The sequence below is a fragment of the Pelmatolapia mariae genome, linkage group LG9 (assembly GCF_036321145.2).
Source record: "Pelmatolapia mariae isolate MD_Pm_ZW linkage group LG9, Pm_UMD_F_2, whole genome shotgun sequence".
Taxonomy (NCBI): domain Eukaryota; kingdom Metazoa; phylum Chordata; class Actinopteri; order Cichliformes; family Cichlidae; genus Pelmatolapia; species Pelmatolapia mariae.
This window is the reverse complement of record NC_086235.1, coordinates 19,549,681-19,569,635: the sequence shown is the minus strand read 5'-3', so window position 1 is coordinate 19,569,635 and position 19,955 is coordinate 19,549,681. Positions and strand designations below refer to the sequence as shown.

General features: G+C 38.8%; 1 long non-coding RNA gene across 1 annotated transcript; it reads right to left on the bottom strand.

Moving 5' to 3' along the window:
- Positions 1-17,116: 17,116 nt before the first annotated feature.
- LOC134634922 (uncharacterized) lies at positions 17,117-18,286 on the bottom strand. Its single transcript, XR_010094906.1, has 3 exons — positions 18,049-18,286; positions 17,821-17,883; positions 17,117-17,421 (listed from the first exon to the last, which is right to left on the bottom strand). It is a non-coding gene; the product is annotated as an uncharacterized LOC134634922 (long non-coding RNA).
- Between the last annotated feature and the right edge of the window lie 1,669 nt (positions 18,287-19,955).

Sequence of the window (19,955 nt, the reverse complement as noted above, 5' to 3'; positions counted from 1 at the left end):
CTGGACACTGTTTGTAGACAAGCCTGTCACTTCCACAAGTTAATCTCTGCAAAACTGTATAGATAAAAAAACATCCCACATTGGTTTGTACTTCACATTATCACAGTTAGTGTTTTGGGTGGATAGCAATGAGTTTGTTTGCTCACTAAAATCAACCTATGTTTCACATTCTACATGGTTTATAGTTTTTACTTATTTATAAACTCAAACCTTATTATGGTCTAATTTACAAATGTAATATTTTCTTTTCACCAGGTTGGATGAAAGAATTAAAACTTGGCACATAACCTGTAAACAGGCTATAGCCTTACAAATAACCACCAGATTCAAAACACTCTGCACTATATGTTAACACAAAACTGTACACACATGTCCACATAATTTTCTCTTTCACAGCCGTTGTCACATGTTTGGCAACACTAGGAGACCAAACATGGGAATCAGCCTGAAATCATCAGCAGCTGTGTTCTTAGAGGGGTGTGAATCACAAGCATTGCCCATTATTTTTCTGAAGGTGCCAACTTTAAGCTAAAGTGAGCTGAAAAAGACACCAAACTTTTAGTTTCTTTATTTTGGCAGGTTTAGTTGGGGTATAAAAAGAAATAAGGGCATGTGGGAACGAGGGGGTGACAGAAAAATGAAAGTGACAGCAGTCTTTGAGGAAGCAGAGGACCAGTACAGAAAGTGAATTTTTTAGTGGGAGAATGAAGACTGTGGAGAGAAATCAGATCCTTCCTGGTCTTTAACACAAGCTCTTCTTTCTTCTTGCCTTTTCGAGTGTCGATAGCCGTTAGCACAGTATTACAGGATCATCAGAACTGGGAGGAACTTCAAAAGAAAACTTGGTCATTGAACTTTGAGTCACAGCCCATCTGTTGCTCAATACAAAGCAGACTCACTGCAAATTTACCTTTAGAAATCCTCTCAGGGCATAATTTAGGAATCATAAAAAACACACCATTTAGTAAGACTTTATTTGTAATTTTTGTTGTCTATAAACAAATTTTTTTAACCCCCCCACCCCCAAGAAATATTCCTTAAGAGCATGTTTGTGATTATGTAGGTGCTCAGCTGCTTCATGCTGCACACATCACCAGCCTCACTGGTCCACTCTAACAATATCCTTTAAAAGACGTCAAGATGACTCTCATTTGTGCTTTATGCTCTAAAATGACTGCACTGCAGAGAACCCAGTGTTGCCAACTCCTCAGTAAGGAAAATTGCTATTGGTTGTCCTAAAAGTCGCTAAATGACGTCATCGCCTAATTTGCACAATTGGTCATGCTAATATAATTGTAACCTACGTTGTTGGAGAGAGAAATAACATCGTGGAAGAGACATAAAGTGAGTAAAAAACGTCCTAAATGCATTTAGAGTTTATTTAGAACTACAAATTAAATTTCTTTTAGCAATTATTGTTTTTTTTAATGTCACAATTCCAACCCTGCTCCTTTACCCGGGCTTGGACCGGCAAAAGTGACCCGAAATAGGCACTCTGGTGGAGTTACTTTGTGTGTGTGTGTTTATAAGTAGTTTTAAACCTTGTGATCCACAAAACAGCATAAGAGTAAAAGAGTAAAAGAAGAACTGACTGCGTTACAGCACCCGCTGCTTGTTGAGAGTAAAAGCGATACGCGCTTTCACATTTTTTTTAGGGGTCTGAAAACTCGCTAAATATAGTGACAAAGTCGCTAAGTTGGCAACACTGACAGAACCTGTGTCATTTTATTAGCATACTGCAGCCATCATATAAAACGTTTACTGTGTGCTATAGACGCAGAGATGTCTAGCAGTGCCTGCAGATGAGAGAAATAGCTGTTTTAACACTGATCAAAACCTAAAGAGACTTCAGGCATTCATATATGACTACAGTAAACACACACACTGTCTGATTCAATATACTAGCTAGCGACAGCCGCTAGCAGCAAGCTAACACTATCAGAGGCTCAATGTGGTGAGAAAGATTTCTCTTGAGGGTTTGCTTTGTGAAATAAATACACCAACTCCTGCTCACATTGATGCCTCAGGATAAATAGTTTTAAGAATCAGATTGAGCTCAGCAGCAAATAAAATCCAGTCTTTTCTTGTTACAGTATGGCTGGGTAAAAGTGGGGAGAAGCCTCTGTCCAACTTAGCTTTCATGTTTTATTTAAAGAAATAAACCATTTTCTGGAGCAGCAATGCATGGAGTTTGTATATTCTCCATGTACCTGTGTGGATGCTCAATACTATGTTCAGAAGCACTATGTAACACATTCAGTTTTACAATTTATATTCATTGTTAATTGTAGCTAGGCTCAAAGTGTTAATGCTAGCTTATTTTAATAAACAACATTGCCATATGCAAAACTAGGGTGGCACTAGGGGTGGCAAGAGATTATTTGCTTTGGACAATGCCACCCCATGCCACCCCTGTAGATCCGCCACTGACTATGATTTTTATGTGGTATGAAAACAAATAAAAAGCTGTTTTTTTTTTTTTCATCCTAGGTTCCCATTTCCCAGTATTTGTTCCTCAAGTTTTTCCACTTCTTTAGTCATTCCTTCATGCCTATTCCATTTCAGCAATCTCTCTCTCCAGAAATTTGTTGATGATTGTTATTTTCTCACCGATATACTATTAGACTTAATCTTTTATTCAGTATGACCCAAAATGAGTGAACCCTTAAACTCAGCAGGAAAGTGTTTATGAACATCAGGAACAAACCTGTTTTCTCACAGACTTCTATAGGGCTCCATTTCATTGGCTAATGGCTAAAAATGATCACTAACAAACTAACATGTGTGACATAAATTTGGCTAACATCTAACCTAGCTTGATAGTATATTTATTATATTGTATAAATTAATAAAGAAAACTTTTATAATAATGCAGGAACAACATATATACGGAGATATCAGATAAACTCTTCTATAGGACTGGAAGTTGTTTTGCAACCACAGCTATCGCCATCTGGTGGCCTTCAGATAGAATGCAGGTTTTTAGGTATTTTGCACTGATTTCATTTTTCTAATCCAGAAGCAGTGTTGGGTAAGTTACTTTAAAAAAGTAATTAATTACTAATTACTAATTACTTAGTCAATATTGCATTTAAAATACTTATCTAATTACTGTGTCAGAAAAGTAACTTAATTACTAAATAAGTAATTTAACTAAATACTTCTTAAAATCCCTATAAACATTGAGTGGGCAAACAATAGAAATTAAACTCTATAAATAATAAATACATTTTTTTTAAAGATGGAGACTCTACAGTACGCAGCGGTAGCATGTCTTCCACAATGTAGCCTGCAAACATTTTTTTAAGCTCACCTTCAGACGCTTTCTGTGTTGCTGAAGTAAAATCAAGTTTTGCCTGCTTAGCAGGAGTTGCCGCGGTGTTATCCATGGATGATGAACAAGGATCCCTCAGAAGTGTTCGTCTATGCTCTCGTGCTCTCGCTATTAACAGCGGCCGATAGTTTTTTCTCCTCAGGACATAGCTTACATATTACTGTAATATTCTTGTCTGCTTGTTTCAGAAAAGTGAAGAGACGGGAATATGTCCATTTCATAAAACAGCCACACGCTTCAGCCGAGTCCTACATCTTCCGCTTTAGAATATGACTATGCAGCAAACTGGTGCGAAATGACGTGCACCTGCACTACAGCGATGTTAAAGCGGCAGAGTTTACTTCTACATTTAGAAGACAAATTATTGAAATTAAATAATGATATTCAGCGAGTTTAATTATTTTACAATGTAAAGCAAGTACATTGTAAGTAACTGTAATTAAAATACCTAAAAATGAACAGTAATTAGTTACTCTACTTTTTCCGTGAAAAAATAATTTAATTACAGTAACGCGTTACTTAGTAACGCATTACACCCAACACTGTCCAGAAGCTACATCCATTTGTTTTATACGGTCTGTAGATGATATACAAAATACTAGTACATCTACAGCTTCAGCTGAGATTTCAGGAAAACGTCTAAATTCGAAAATCAGCCTTCTCCCCATAAAGATAAATCTGTCTATTGAACCTTGACCCTCGAAAAATAACCCTTCTAAAACCAAACCTTTTGCGTGACGTGTCTTGAAGACATTTTTCAGGAAGTTCTGGATTTTTTGGCTCACAAATGAGCCGTGTGATTGATGCTACTTCAGTGACAGATACACTGACATGCATTGAATTTGAAGGCAATTTCCTTGTGTCTTGATTGAATCAAGAGATAGATGTCCTGGTGGCTCAGTCGTGGATAAGATGTGTTCAGCCAATAGAACCTCTGTCAGATGTCATCTCCTTCACCCCAGTCCTAAACTTGTCTTGGGCGCACATGATCTGTGAGCAGAATGCTTCGCCTCATTGCTCCAGGATGAAGGGAGTGTGTGAGTCTGTGAATGATGGAGTCCGTACACTCCAAACTCTGGCATTAGTCCACTGTTGCGATGTTGTTGATGAAAAGCCTGTCAGACGGCAGCGCGTCCACACAAATCTTGGCTGTAGTCCACATATCCACATCTCCACACCACAAATCTAAAGCACGCCTCAGCTACTCATCCCCCACTAAACACTTAGCAGAGAAATAAGCCCAGCGTTGCGATCAGTAGAGCAGATAAGAGTGCACCAGTCTACACTGGGACAGTGACTTTTTAAAAAAATTTGCACATCTATGCAGCCAAAGTCATTTGAAATGCATAAGATGGGGCTGCAGGGTGCCCGTGTCCAATCAGCAGTACCCCACCTGCTTCACGAATCATTACACCAGTGAGGTGGTTTTTGTGATGTTGCTGTAGCTTTGTTAAATTTACTCTCTGGGCTTTTGAGGTCACTGAAAAAAAATCTGGGTTTTTGAAAGGTTAGCTGTTGTAGTTGTCTCTGAAATGCTTTACACAGCCAATACACCCAGAGAACTGCCTGAACCCTGAAATAATTGGCAGAAAATTCAATTTTTTTGAAAATGGAGTGTTTATTGAACTTTCTGACAATTAAAAAGAAAGAATTTGTATGTATGTGTTTTAATTTGCATCGATACTTAGTAATTTAGAGCAAAATACTTAACAAAGATGAATAACAGGGGCAGAATATTATTATTTAGTCAATAGATCCCTGATGGCTTTAGACAGTGTTGCTCAGTTGCTCATCAGTATATGTTATGCAGGAACATTTTTAATGTTTGCATTTATCAGACCTGGTTTTTAATAATTTTATGCAAAAGTAGATATACCAGCTCATATCTGCAGCTTGAGCCATTTTCATCATCACTTTGGGCTTTAAGTATCTGCCTGAGGCTTCTGCAGCAATCATTCTTCCAGGTCTGTTAGTCAAAGTTCACTGTAAAACATTAGTGTAGTTCTTAAAAGTATAAAACTGCAATAAATTAAAGTCTACTAAATTTAAAACCATACATATATTTCTGGGGTGATAAATGACCCCATACAACTTTCTATTATCCTTTCCACATTAGTGGGTCAGTTCCTATAAAAACTTTTAAAAGGTGTAGGAGAAGCATCTCTTCCTTTGTGTGATGTGAATCTCCTGTTTCACCACAAAGAGCTGCTCTTTTGGACTGAGGTCCGGTGACTGTGGACCCCATTTGAGTAATGTTCAAGAAAATCAAACAAACATGCAAACAAACAAACCATTTGAGATGCTTTGATCTTTGTGAGATGGGGTGTTTTCCTGCTAGAAGCAGCCATCTGAAGATGGATATACTGTGGTCATATAAGTTTGGATGTGGTCAGCAACAATACTCAGGTAGGCTGTTGTATCCCCTACACCATTACATTGCCACCACTGGGATGAACTGTTAATACGAGGCAGGATGGATCCATCCTTTCATGCTCTTTATATCACATTTTGACTCAACCATCTGAATGTTCCAGCAGAAATTTAGATTCCTCAGACCAGAAAAATTTTACCAATCTTATGTCTTATGAAGTGTAGCCTCAGTTTCCTGGTCTTAGCTGATAGAAGCGACACCCAGTGTGGTCTTCTGCTGTAGCTTATCTCCTTCAAGGTTTAATGTACTCTCTTTTTTTGTGTGGTTGGCTCACTGGTTAAGAAGAAATTGAAGAGGTATACCTACTCAAAGCCACACTAATGGTAATGCCTTTAATACGCTGACCCAGTCGTGAATGTCTTAAAAACTGTTGGATGGATTGCTTTAAATTTAGCTTGGATGTTTATGATACCCAGAGGAAATCTATGAAGTAGATAATCCGCGTGATATTTCCCCTTTGTGACATTTGTGGTTTTTATCTTGCCAACAGTTAAGACTTCCATTAAATTTACTGCACGATTTCCTGTTCACTTTATTCCCTGCCCACAATTCAGTTTGTAATTTGTAGTTTACAAAATGCCAATAAGCTGCAAATAACAATTTCCAGCTTATCACAAAAAACAAAATGTTAGAAATAAAAGAAAAAGTTTAGCGAAAAAGGGAAACCAGTCAAAACTGAAAGATAAATCACAAAAATGAGGTCAGATTGAGTGGGAGTAAGAAATAACAGACATAGCTGTTGGACTAATTTGCTGTGGCTTGTTAAAAGGAAATAAATATAGAAATGACCAAATGAGCTCTTTGTGCTCGGCTCTGCTCATGACCAGGCATCAAAGCGGAAAACTTTGGCCAGAAAAATTTTTATGGGGACAAGTAAAGCTTTGTTTTTAAAGAGTCTCATCTGAAGTCTTCCTCAAGGGTATCCTGCATATGACCTCCTCATGTCACGCCAAACATCGCTGCCTGAAAATGGCAAATTGGGCCACGTTTCTCTTGTTTTTGTCAGCAGGTGACACTGACTATCACTTGTCACCTGCTATCACTGACGGCTGCCTTCAACCCGACTAAAATCTAAGGATAAAACGATGACCCGTGTAAAACGTGTTTTTATGAAGCGGCACACTAAAGCTCGTTGGTTGGCTATTTTAAGAGAAATTGCTGCAGCTGTGGTGATTCATGCCAGTGTTTTCCCCCGTGACTTTGCATTTTTTGTGTTGTTGCTGATGTTTGAGGCAGCTGGGCTGGGTTGCTGTTGCTGGAGATGTGGAGGTCAGACACAGAATTAGCCGCAGGGGCAAAAGAACAGCTGGGCGAAATGGGATACTGCCTGCAGCTGTAGACGGGCCTTGCACCCCTCTATCTTACCACTGAGTCCACTTAGCATGTGAATGCACATGTGTTCATGCCAAATTTAATGCATGAATATTTGACTTCCTTTGTACATGGTTAGGGACAGGTTAAGTGCAATTTGCATATTCTGAGTCTTGTCACTTGCCAGTGACATCATTCTGCCATTGGGAGAGAGATGACAGCTGTTAGAGTAAACCTCTGCTACATATCAGATAATCTTTAAATCTCCCGATTTAGATAAGGGCAGAAAAGGAGAGCCAGGATGAAAGGAAGATGGGAAAAAAGAGAACATTCGAAACACAGAGATATCACAAGAGAGGGAAAAAGGTAGCAGAAAAACACACTTTACTTGCGATGTCTTGTAAAGGATTGTTACAAAATTTGTTTGTTGACTGTGATTGCTCTTGTGCTGTTCACATGATCTTTTTGCAATTGTACAAACACACACAGAGTTCTCTCAGTTGGGCCAAGGATCAGGCAAGTGTTACGGGAGCAATTGTGTGGAATGAAAGTCATCTATTTGTGCGCATCGATTAAACATTGTTCCCACGGGGGTCTTTCAATCCGCAGATTTAATTAATAAGTTTCACAGGACTAACAGGCAGCAGGGGCCTGCAGCTGGACGAGCGTGAGTCGGTTAGAGTGGTGAGGAACAGCAGAATGAAAGAAGGGAACAGTGGTGGGGGAGAAAGGGAGAGTTGGTATGAGGAACGGACAAGGCCTCGGGCAACAGGAAGGAGAGGAAGCCGACTTTATGGAGCTGAACAAGTAAAAGTCAGCTGTGCACTTTGAGGAAGAATCTGCTTGATGAGAAGATTCAACTCTATTAGTAAAATAGAGTTGCTGTACAACTAATTTCTGACAGCAGATTTGAGTCCATACACAAACATGTGCATCACATTTAGTTGCTTTTTTAGAGCCTTGGAAAAATATCTTTTGAGCATCACTGACCTGCTTGCACCACAGTTTTGCTTAACCTTGTTAAAAATTAGGCTGTGAATAAAAAAAGAAGCTAAATTCTTGGGATAAAGACTGAAAACAGCTAAACTGGCCTGCAGAATTTACCCTATAACAGCGTGTTCTGTTCTGTAAAACGTCACTTGTTGATTTTATTTCCTTTGCCAGCTAAATGCTTAATTCCAGTTTTCAGTGCTGAATAGCTTCTCTCTAGTTTTATGACTACACTTAAAACTTTCCTTTTTGATAAAGCCTATAGCTAGGGCTGGATCAAATGACTCTTTACCGTCCTTTTGTTAATCTGCTGCAGACTCAGGCTGCTGGGGCATTTCCCATGATGCACTGAGCACTTCTTCTCCAGTACCCTCTTTTCACTAATGCCACTGCTGCTTGCAGTTAACTTTTGTCTACTCCCACTCGTGGTTTGTTTTGTCCTTTTCCCTTCATCTTGCTTTTTATCCTCTTTCCACTGCTCCACTTGTTATGGGAAATGGCTGCCAGTCATTGAACCTAGTTCTGGTAGAGGTTTCTACTTATTGAGGTTTTGCAGTCATATGACTATTAAACATGTGATATTAATTTGTTTGGACATGTGACAATCATTGTGAAAAAGTAGGATTAAGTGATTAAGACCTATAGACTGATCAATAACCCCCTGCACCTTCTTTGTAACTGACTTCACCCAGTGAAAACCAACAGCCTCAAGGAACCAGGTGGGAATTCTCCATAAGTGGTGGTTATATAATGTCCAGTATAGCAGATAAGTCTCAAGCACTATGCACACGATGTCACGTGAGAGACCTCAGTAAGAAGAGAGTTTTTTTTCCACACCACTGTTGCCACCTTCTGATATTGGAGTGTCTTAACACAAAACATCGAGTCACTGTTGCATCGCTATATATATAAAACTGAACTGAATTGAGGTAGATAACTCACCCTGATGTTGTTCTGTTAGTTTATTCCTGATTAAAACACAACATAAACTGCAGGAAAGGCACACAGCTGCAAAGCGGTCAAAGCAGCCTCACAATAACAACCACCTGTACGTCATCGCTGAACAATCAGCACACAAGAGCCTGACAGATGTGAACAAAGCACACATGTGACTGTGAAGCAGAATGAGCTGGAGATGAAATGATTCAGAAATGGTGACAAAAGAGAAGGAGGATGGGAGCGTGTGTGGCCTGTTTTTAGCATGGCTTTGAGGCTCAGTAGCTTGGTGATATAGGGATAAGGAGCATGAGAAAACTGAAGAGAAGCAGGGAGATGGATGTGGTGTATACTTACTCAGTAAGCTAACCTCTGCTGGTAAGAGTGTTATTTAAAAAACTATAAGTAACACTGAGCATGAGAAAGGTTTAATTAGAGAATCAAGGTGTTAGATTTCTACTTTAACTTCTATGGGAATAAAGTAGAATCTTCAACCCTGTATGTGACCATACTTCTGCACATGCAACCACGCATAAGCAGCTTAACACACGCGTACACATTTTCCCTGCAAATCCTCACTGGAAAAGCCACTTCCCATCACTCCTGCCAAGGTGGCAGGGAGGTCTCACTCTAATTGCTGAACAGATTGACAGAATAAGGGGATTCCAGGTGTGCAGGGCCCAGAGAGAGAAGGGTGTGACTGTGCACAGAATGCATTATCATGGATGTCAACTCCCAGTTCATTATAGGAATGTGCCTCTATTTAAGGAGCACACCTTATCTGCTGCTAATTGCAAATTGCAAGATAGAGAAAATCCTTCCATCTGGGTAAAATAACCATTTCATGGACATAATTTCCTCCAAATCTCCTGGGAAATACAGGAGGCTCTGTATTGATGGATATTCCCTCTGCTGAGCTCTCACCCGGGAAAATGTGAGAGCAAATCGTCCCCAAGATGAATGCTGATAGGTTCCGAGGGGTTGCTCTGCCTCTATCGTTATCTTCCACCACTTCCTTTCTGATCATTAACTCCAAAAGTAGCTCCCCAGTCTAGACCTGGCTCGGAAATAATCACACGACCACATTGTGGTGGTAATTCTCAGGGCAGCAGCGTTTGCCCTTTAATCTCCTCGACAGAAGAGGTTCTGAAAAGACGATGCACTGACCCTGAAGAGCGAGAGTACATCTGATATTATGCAAACTTTTTTTAATGGATACATGTGCGCTAATGTGTGTGTACTCAGTTTGTGAGTGAACTGTGCATGAAGGTTTTTCAGGACTTATCAGGTGATCCTCTGCGGCCGGATTCTTAATTGACTGTTCACACGGTATATAAAGTAACCTATCATCCTCATTTTGTCTGATCTTACAAACATCAGGACACTTGTCCAAAGGGTTTCTCACTTATAGTTTCACGTCCAAGAGCAGGTTCACTCTGTGCATCTTAACTAAAGGATCTTATTGAAGTAATGCACTTTGAAAAGTCTTTTGAAAAATCCCTTATTTACCAACACTTTGCACCATCAACCATCTAGAACTAATTCCATCTAATCACACTAAGTTACTTCAAATCCTTAGTGTCACTTATGAATGTTAATCGTGAAATGCACAAAGAGCACAGCCCTCCTGAGGCCTCCATTTCTCCTCTTGTACGTCTTCTTCGTTATCACAGGAGTGAGATAAATTAAGCCTGTAACATGAAGGAGACGCGAGGCATGCGGGATAAGGTGCAGCGTTCACAGGTCTGTTTGCAAAAGACTGAAGACACCAGGAGTATACAGGTTTGGATGTTATCCCATGTTCCCTGAATAATTCAGTAAATTCAATTCAGTTTTATTTATATAGCGCCAAATAACAACTGCTGTTGCCTAATATTGTAAAAGAAAAGGTAAAGACCCTACAATAGCACAGAGAAATCAACAATCAAACAACACTGTATGAGCAAGCACTTGGAGACAGTGGGAAGGAAAAACTGCCGTTTAACAGGAAGAAACCTCCAGTAGAACCAGGCTCAGGGAGGGGCAGCCATCTGCCACAACCAGGTGAAGGTGAGGAGAGGAAGACAGGACAAAAGACACACTATGGAAGAGTGTCAGTGAGTGACAATAACTAATGATTAAATGCAGGCTGGTGTATAAACACATATTGAGTGAAAACAGGTGCGTGAAGAAGAAACACTCATTGCATCATGGGAAGCTCCAAGCAGCCTAGACCTATTGCAGTACAACTAAGGGAACGTTCAGGGTCACCTGATCCAGATCTAACTATTAGTTTTATCACAAAGAAAAGTGTTAAGTTTTAAGCTTAATCTTAAAAGTAGAGAGGGTATCTGTCTCCCAAATCCAATCTGGGAACTGATTCAAAGATCTGGAAGCTGAAGGCTCTGCTTCCCATTCTACTTTTAAATATCCTAGGAACGACAAATTAACCAGCAATTTGAGAGTGAGGTGCTGTATCGGGGTGATACGGTACTATGAGGTCTTTAAGATAATTATTGAAGACTTTGTACGTGAACAGAAGAATTTTAAATGAGATTCTGGATTTAATAGGGAGCTAATGAAGAGAAGCGAATGTGGAAGAAATAACAATGAAGATGAAAAAAACACTCCCGCCTTTTGGTTTTAAAACTCAGGGGATCAAATGAAGTGATGCTTATGAAGCTGAATGACTCTAAAACAAAACATATATTCAAACGAAATGAAATTATAATTCAAGGGCGCATTAGTTAGGATGTTGGATGAGAAGGCCCTGGTTTTAAACCGCTGGTCAGTGTGGAGTCTACCTGTGCTTGTGTGGGTTCTCCAGGTACTCCGGCTTCCTCCCACAGTCCAAACACTTGTTAATTGGCAATTCTAGCAGTTCTAAATTGGGTGTAGGCGTGAGTGGTTGTCTGTCTCTCTGTGTTAACTCTGTGATAGACTGACGACCTGTTTAGGGTGTACCCCACATTTTGCTCTGTGACAGCTGGGTTAGGCTTCCACTTGACCCCACAGTGACGAGATTTGGTGGCTCTGTTTATGCTGTAAAGGGCATTAATTGGGTCTTCTTGTCCACACAGGTTCACTGCATTATAGTATAAATTTTTTTCTTGAGTGATCACCTTTATCACCTTTGGGATTAAAATATCTGTTCTAATCCGAATGTCTTTTCCAGGCTGACAGTGCTGCCTTCCATAGGGAATGCTGAGTCACTGAATAATTTAATGAGTATTACAATTATATGAACTTTTATATAAATTATATTTGTATTGATATTAAAAATTAGTATTATTTGCAGACGACACAAATATTTTTTGTTCTGGGGGGAATCTAAAAGAGCTGCTGGATACAATTACATCAGAAATGTGCAAAATTAAAAAGTGGTTTGACAGGAATAAACTATCCCTTAATCTAAGTAAACTAAAATAGTCTTATTTGGGAATTCCCAAAGAAGCACACAAGTGGAGATTCATATAGATGGTGTGGAAATTGTGCTTTTTTGTTTGTCTCTTTTTATTTCTCTGTTGTTGTACTTTTTTTAAGATGTTCAAAATAGAGATTCGATTAAATTAATTTCAATTCAATTCAATTAGACTCAACTATTATATGGTATGGCTTTTGCAGTCTTCAGATCAAAATGTAGGAGATTTTGAACCAACTTATCAGACATTAAAATGACAAATGATGAAATACCTTTTGGAATTTTTCCAGTTTCACAGCAGACCAAGCATCTTACTAAGACATTGTATTTTGATGTTGCCTTTAGTTTTTCCCTTGTCCATATATCTAAATTGCAACTATTGAGAAAAATTAACGAAAACCAAACAATTGCAACTGAAAGCACAGAAATAACTTTTTGTAAGCTAGCAAAACCTCTATTAACTCTTTATGATGCTAGCAGGACACTATATGAAAAAGCATCGTGATTAGGTTTAATACAGTCCAAACTTCCCCCCAGTATGTATTTTTACAAAGCTTGATGCTTATCTTCTTTGAGCCACCTCTCATTTGTTTATACTTTCAGCCAGACTTTGTTGTAATGTTTCAAAAGTGGTCTTGAGCAATAGTTTTCCAGACTTTTTGAAGATCTTTCAGATTTTTCTGTTGGACACTGGCTGCTTTTTTTTGTTGCTTGTTTTCAATACCGACCTTTACCTGACCATTTTATAAAGGAATGTTTTTTTGTTTATTTGTTTAGCCACTTAACAAGGACAAAAAGTCAGTGGTGTGTCTCCACATAACAATAGGCACTTTATTACAAGCAGCCTGTCACAAAAATGATTAATTGGTTCCCATTTCTTTACTTGAATCTACAAAAATACCAAAGATAACACAGTTTCACAGACATATAATGGTATTTTTGGATAAACAAGATGATTTCCAAAAAGATATTAGCTGAAAACTTGGCATATCTTGACATGATGTGTAGTGTGTCCTTATTTTGATTTGAAGAAAGTGAACAAATAGAGAACAAAAGAAAAAGCACAAGGACAACTGAGAACAAAAGAACACTGCCAGTGCAGTAAAAGCATACCTGGATAGAAAAACACACAATGGAGCACTATCAGTCATGGACTGGCGTCCCCAGAGCCTGGACCTCAACATTACTGAAGCCGTGTGGAATCATCTTTACAGAGAACAGAACAAAAGACAGCCAGCATGCAAAGAAGAGCTCTGAATGTCCTTCAAGAAGCCTGGAGAACTTTTCCTGAGGACTACTTAAAGAAATGAAAAGAAAGCTGCCTTAGAGAGTTCAGAGTGTGTTGAAGAATAAAAGTGGTCACACCAAATAGTGACTATCAAACTGCTTTTGTCTCGTATGTTGCCGTGTATGAATAAATCCCTGCACCTGATTTCCTAGCAAAATATAAAGAAGTGAGGAGAGACCCAGCAAATGAACTTTTAGTGAGCATAAATTATGTCAAACACCTCCTTTACCCTTGTAGAAAGTGCCCAGACTGCAGTTGAGCCCTTGTAATGTGCCCTTTTTTGCCTATACAATAAGATTAGATTTGTATGAAACAGGTAATGGTGAAACTGTTATTTCAGGTGTGAGTGTGTCACTAAAGGGATTGTGAAATGGTATGGCCTAATCAAAAGGAGCTGAAAAACCACTGTGTTATTACATCTTGACCAGTCAAACAGACAGAACTCATTTCCTCATCACACACGACTCCTTAACCTCAAAATGGTGTCAAATTGACAGTAAAGGCAGCATTTAACTGACAGGGAGAGACAGAGAGGGGAGGATAATTATCATGCTGCTTTGACACACTGGTGGGAGGAAAAAAACCTCAGAGGCTGTGGTGAAAGAAGACAGGGACCGACTCAAGACGTGTAGCCAGTCTTGACTGTAATCAGCATCTTTATCCATCATCATTAGCCACTGTTAAATGCGGCAACTGCCGATCACATCCATTTACACGCCCACAGAAATGCACAAAGCCTCTCAAATCCATTAGGAGAGGAGGAAGGAGCAGGAAGAGTCTTTCTGTTAGTAAAGCAACCGGAGGCATCAACTTATTTTTGTCCTTTCACCTCCTCAGTGGCAATGCAGCAGGCAGTATAGAGAGTCAGATTTGGAGTTTTGACAGGATTAACAGGAGTCCGACCACGTCAGAGTAATTAGAAACTGAGCAGCCATCAATCAAGCAAGCATCCTCTTCCCTCTGAGACTTACTGATAAACATGCCAAAAGCTGCACAGCATTCATCTTTTCATGAGCAGCGCAGCTCAACTCTTCCTCCGTCCTTTACTCATGGATGGCTCCTTCATCTGTGGCCCTCCCAACTCACTTATGTTCTGTCGTGTGCATCACATAAATGCATGCAGACAGAAAGAAATCGAGCACTGGTTAGTGCTTTCAAAGACATTCAAACCACGCAAAAAATGCGCTCCCCAAAACCTCTGTATGTGTCCACCCAGGCATAATTATGCATGCAGCTGTGAAGCATACATACAGGGATCATGTTTGCACATGCAGCATGAAGTGGAGAGTGAACCCAGTAACAGTTAGTTTGCATAACAGGTCTAGGGTGGAACTGCTGTTTTTCCACACTTGCAGCAGGACTCTGAGGAGACGTGCATATTTGCTGGCTGTTCATTCAGTCGGGACATTTAGTTCAAATTAGCTCAGAGGTTTGGACTAAGACTCTTAACAACATGACATGTTCCTTATCTTAAACACTGCATAATTACAAAAAAGAAAAAAAAAACTTTTTGCAAGTGTTTTTGCTCCACAAGACTGTCTCTATATTACTTTTCTGTTTTGTCAATTAGCACTGCCTGCTTTTTCCTTTCCTTCTTGCCAAAAATGTAAATGCAGTTTAAGATATTACCCAAATCTACCGTGAAATCTCTCATCTTTGATCAGATTGATTCCACTATGGCTTTGCTCCATTTCCCCCACCTCTCTTTGCCCTCTGCAGTGCCAGTTTTTTGGGGTTAATCTTAAAGGAAAACTACAAAGAAAGCTGACAGAGAAGTCTTTACATTAGATGGTGTGGAGCTTCACCAGCCTGGTTCAGTGCTCACCGTGAAGTATACGAATTAAGTAAAATCCCCAGCACCGTACGGCTCCACGAGGCATCTCACACGAACCAGAACGAAAGCAGCAGCGAGGACTTTGAACGCTGTCAGCACTTCAAGTAGCCATCTCTCTCTCTCTCTCTCTCTATCTCGCTTTTATTTCATTTAAATAAATAAAAAATCACTAACTATTGATAAATAAAACCATACAGAGCAATTGAGCCAAAGCACAGCAACATTTGCAGTATTACAGATGTGGCTGCATGAAGTTACTACTAATGCAAACATTTCCATCTTTGGAGCTGCACTTTACATCGAGTTTTATTCACAGGAGTTCACAGGAAATGCAACGTGTTTGTCAGTAAGCCTAGCACTTAGAATTCATATTTACAGACTTTATTCTGCACTTTTTGACAGATGATCAGTCTGAAATAATGCTGAGAGTGGTTTGGAGACAGGAGACCTCCGAATGCTTAGTCAACTACTCTCACTGCGTCCTACTATTCCACACTGATGCCATTCACATAAAATCACATTACAGAGTGATGGGAGCAGGCCAGGAACTGCCTGACTGTTAAAACAATAGTTTATGTTGTTGACGGGTAATATTACTATCAGCCAAATCTTTGTGAGTGTCACTTTAGAAGCTGGGTTTGTTTTTATAAAAACTAGTTCAGCATGTGCAGGCGGCCACATGATTCGATAATCTAGGTCTTTCCCCACTAATCTGGTAAGCATTTTCAGTGCTTTCTTTATTAATTTCTTCAAAAATAATAAATATATTATTAGATTATGTTTGCTGTTAGCGTTACTCATGTTGGTTGGCTTGTTATATTTTTAGCTAACTTCTTAGCTAATGCTAACTGAATGATAATCATGCCTCATAATCGTCTTCACAAACCAATGGGTGCACTGTAAAATCTAATTAGTTCCCAGAACTCAAAAAAATTATGGAAACTCGTTGCCTCAAAAAAATTGAGTAAAGCTTAGCTAAAAATGACTAAGTTAGGACAACGTATTTATTTTGAGTACTCTGTACAAGCTCATTTGTTCCCAGAACTCAAAAAAATTGGATCAAGTTTACGTAAGATGACCAAGTTAGGGCAACTTACTCATTTTGAGTACACTGTACTCAAAATGTACACAGCCGTGTTAGTTCCCAGAACTCAAAAAAATTATGGAAACTCGTTGCCTCAAAAAAACTAAGTAAAGCTTACTTAGGATGACTGTTAGGACAACTTATACATTGCAAGTCTGCAGTATTAAGAATAACTTGATATTTCTGACTGTACAATACTAATTGTTAACCTACTGACAAACATTTCAAGTTCAACTAAATGAAAAAACAATTTGTGGTAACCTGATTATGACTAAAAATAATTAACAACACTTTTTGTAATGATGTTAAAATGAGCACAACTTTTATTTTCAAACACAACAAAGTACAACAGCCAACATACTGGACACTGTTCTGCTGAATAAAAATTATATTGCCATCACTGTTATAATCTTACAATGAAACAAAGTCTCAGATGTAATTATTCTGAAAATAAGTTTAGGTCTACCACAAGTTTGTTTCGTACTTACATTATTTATATAATCAAAATAAAATATTTATTGTTCTGTCACAAGTGCAGTCTCTAATTTAAACAACACATTCGTTTTTCATTCCAACACAGGAGCTGGAATGTTGTAATATTTTAAGGATGGCTTGTTTCCAGTCCAGGCATTACTGCCTGAATGACTGTCATGGATCGAGGTGATCCAAATGTAGGTGCAGAAGAAAGTCTTTAACTTCCCTTAAGTACAGTTGCAGTGGATGTGGGTTGGAGATGCAATGAGCTTGAACCTGCAGGTGACCACCTTCACTGACCACACCATCTGTGATGGAGGACTCATCTCTCCTGGTGTCCTGCAAGCAAACAATCATATTTTTTGGAACATGAACTTAATTGCTTTCTTAAAACATTTTTTTCTGCATTTGGTATAAAACAGACTCCAATTTAGACAATCTCAGGCTCCCTCCCCGCCGGAGAGGTGACATTCAATGTCCCAAATTCTCAGTCTAGATAGCTGTGACCACCACGCAACACACAATATTGTCATGAAAGCATCATTTTAAAAAGGTCTATGCAAACATGGGCAATAACTTTCATTCTAATGATGTGCAAAATGATTTGGGCACAAAACAAATTTTGCTGTTAGAAAACTTGCAGACTTCACTATATACAGTGTAGACCCTCTAAACTAAGTTTGGGGGATGTGAACTTTCAAGAAATGCAGACCAAACTGTTGTTGTTTGTTTACTTACACAGCATGTCTTGTAGAATTAACTGGAGTCACAGCAACAGCACAGTGCAGTCATATCTCAAGTCTAATAACAGACAGGAAAAGATCAGTAAAGAAACAACTTCCCCAAACCAAAGCACAAACAAAACAATAAGTAAAACAGGCTGATCTAAAGTATGATTAAAGTTCAGCCTGATTAATATAAATGTCACTGACAGTTGCTAATATATTGGAAAAACAAAACACTTACCACTGAGTTGATGTCTTTCTGTCCAACAACAGGAGTGCTGGTCCCGAGCCTCAAAGACAGTAAGAAGCAAGCAGAGGGAGAAAAAACAGAACATATTTCAGAAACTGATTTGATCCTTAATGGCTGTGCAATCATTGTAACATAGAGTTTGCTTATGTTGTTAAATAAAGGCTAGATTTGGCATTAATAGATGCCACAGATGTTCTTAAGCTGCCACAAAGCATGAAAAAATAGACGTCTCCGAAAACGTCGGAGCATTTTTGCAAATATGTGATGTCTTGATAAATCGAGCAGACATTTGAACTTTACACAGCTACATTCTCGCCTGAAAATATCTTAAAAGTTTATTTTGTGACCCAGAAAAAGTAATACGTTTTTCAGCAGTGCTCCTCCGCCATTGCCGCGCTTACAAGTGCGCACAGGCTCCGACAACCATGGCCGACAAATGCGATCCTCCTTTTCACCAGACTACCCTTTCTGGGTCACAAAATAACCTTTTAAGATATTTTCAGGCGAGAATGTAGCTGAGTAATGCTCAAATATCTACTTGATTTATCAAAATATCACATATTTGCAAAAGTGCTTCCACGTTTTCGGAGAGCTCCGTTATCCACCCCCCACACCCACCCCACCCCTAACGGCTGCACCTCCCAAAGAATTTTGTCTGGGCTCTTATCTCACTTATTTATTTCAAACAATCAACAAAAAAATTCACCGACATAGTTTTATGTAAGGTTTTTAAGGTTGTGGTGTTAATTTTTAAGTAACATGAGCACAGCGGCAGCAGCAACGCTAGGCTAACACTAACTAGCTAGCAAGATTTTAAACCTGGTGCTAAACTAAGAGAAGCCACAAAATCAGTTTGAATAAGAGTAAACATTTACTCACCAAGTCAGTAAAGATCCACAGCAATGACAACAATAATATCTCCAGGTTTGCTCAATATATTCCATAACAAATGCTGGTGCCATGAACATGCGGACTGATCCGGGAGGGAGGGGGACGGTAGTCACGTGGCATTTTCAAAACACATCTTTCATCCTTCCGCCCTGAGAAGCAAAACTTCCAGCTTACTTAGTTTTTCTAAGTTAGGACAGCTCAAATTAATCGAGTTTATCAGCATTTTTGCATAAAAAGTACTGGTAAGTTATTTAAATTGAGTTCTAATAACAAATTGATAAAAATTGAGTTCAGCCTATTTAATATTTTTAATTAAACACAATATTACATTTTACAGTGTGACATCATCCTGGTTATTTCCATCTTTTATTCTCTGTATGGTATATAAAATAAAAAATATTTTACTGGTCTACTTTTTAAATAATTTAATATCAAGTTGTTTCCTGGGACTAAAAAAGCAATTTTTTCCTAATTATTGAAAACATTTGTAACAAATTACAAATTTTCTTTTAATGTTTAGAATTTGGCAGTTTTGGAAATATTCTGATTAGAGCATCTGGATCCTCCACATAATTGTAGATACTCAGTGAGCTCTTCATGAGCTTACTTTGACCTCAGGACAAAACGTCAGCTCACACAGACATCTTTCAACGTAAAAACAGATTACCATGAAATTGGATGAGCACGTACAATACCCCAAAGTGGTAAAATCTTGTTTTCTATGACCCTGTAACCTTTCCTCTGGCTGCATTTTAAGGGACAACTTCAACATTTTTAGCATCACTACAGATAAAGATTAAACCCCATTAGCTTAATATATTTCATCCCTCCAGGAGTTTCACATTGTTAGATGTAATGAACGTTAAGCCTCTAGAGTAGCGTCAGGCCTTTGGGGCTTTAGGTTTATTTGCAGGAGTCTGTTTTTTTGTTAATTGTCACTGAATTACAAGGAATAATCTGGAGGTACATGCACGCAGCTGGGCAGCATTTACAGCATAATCTTTAAT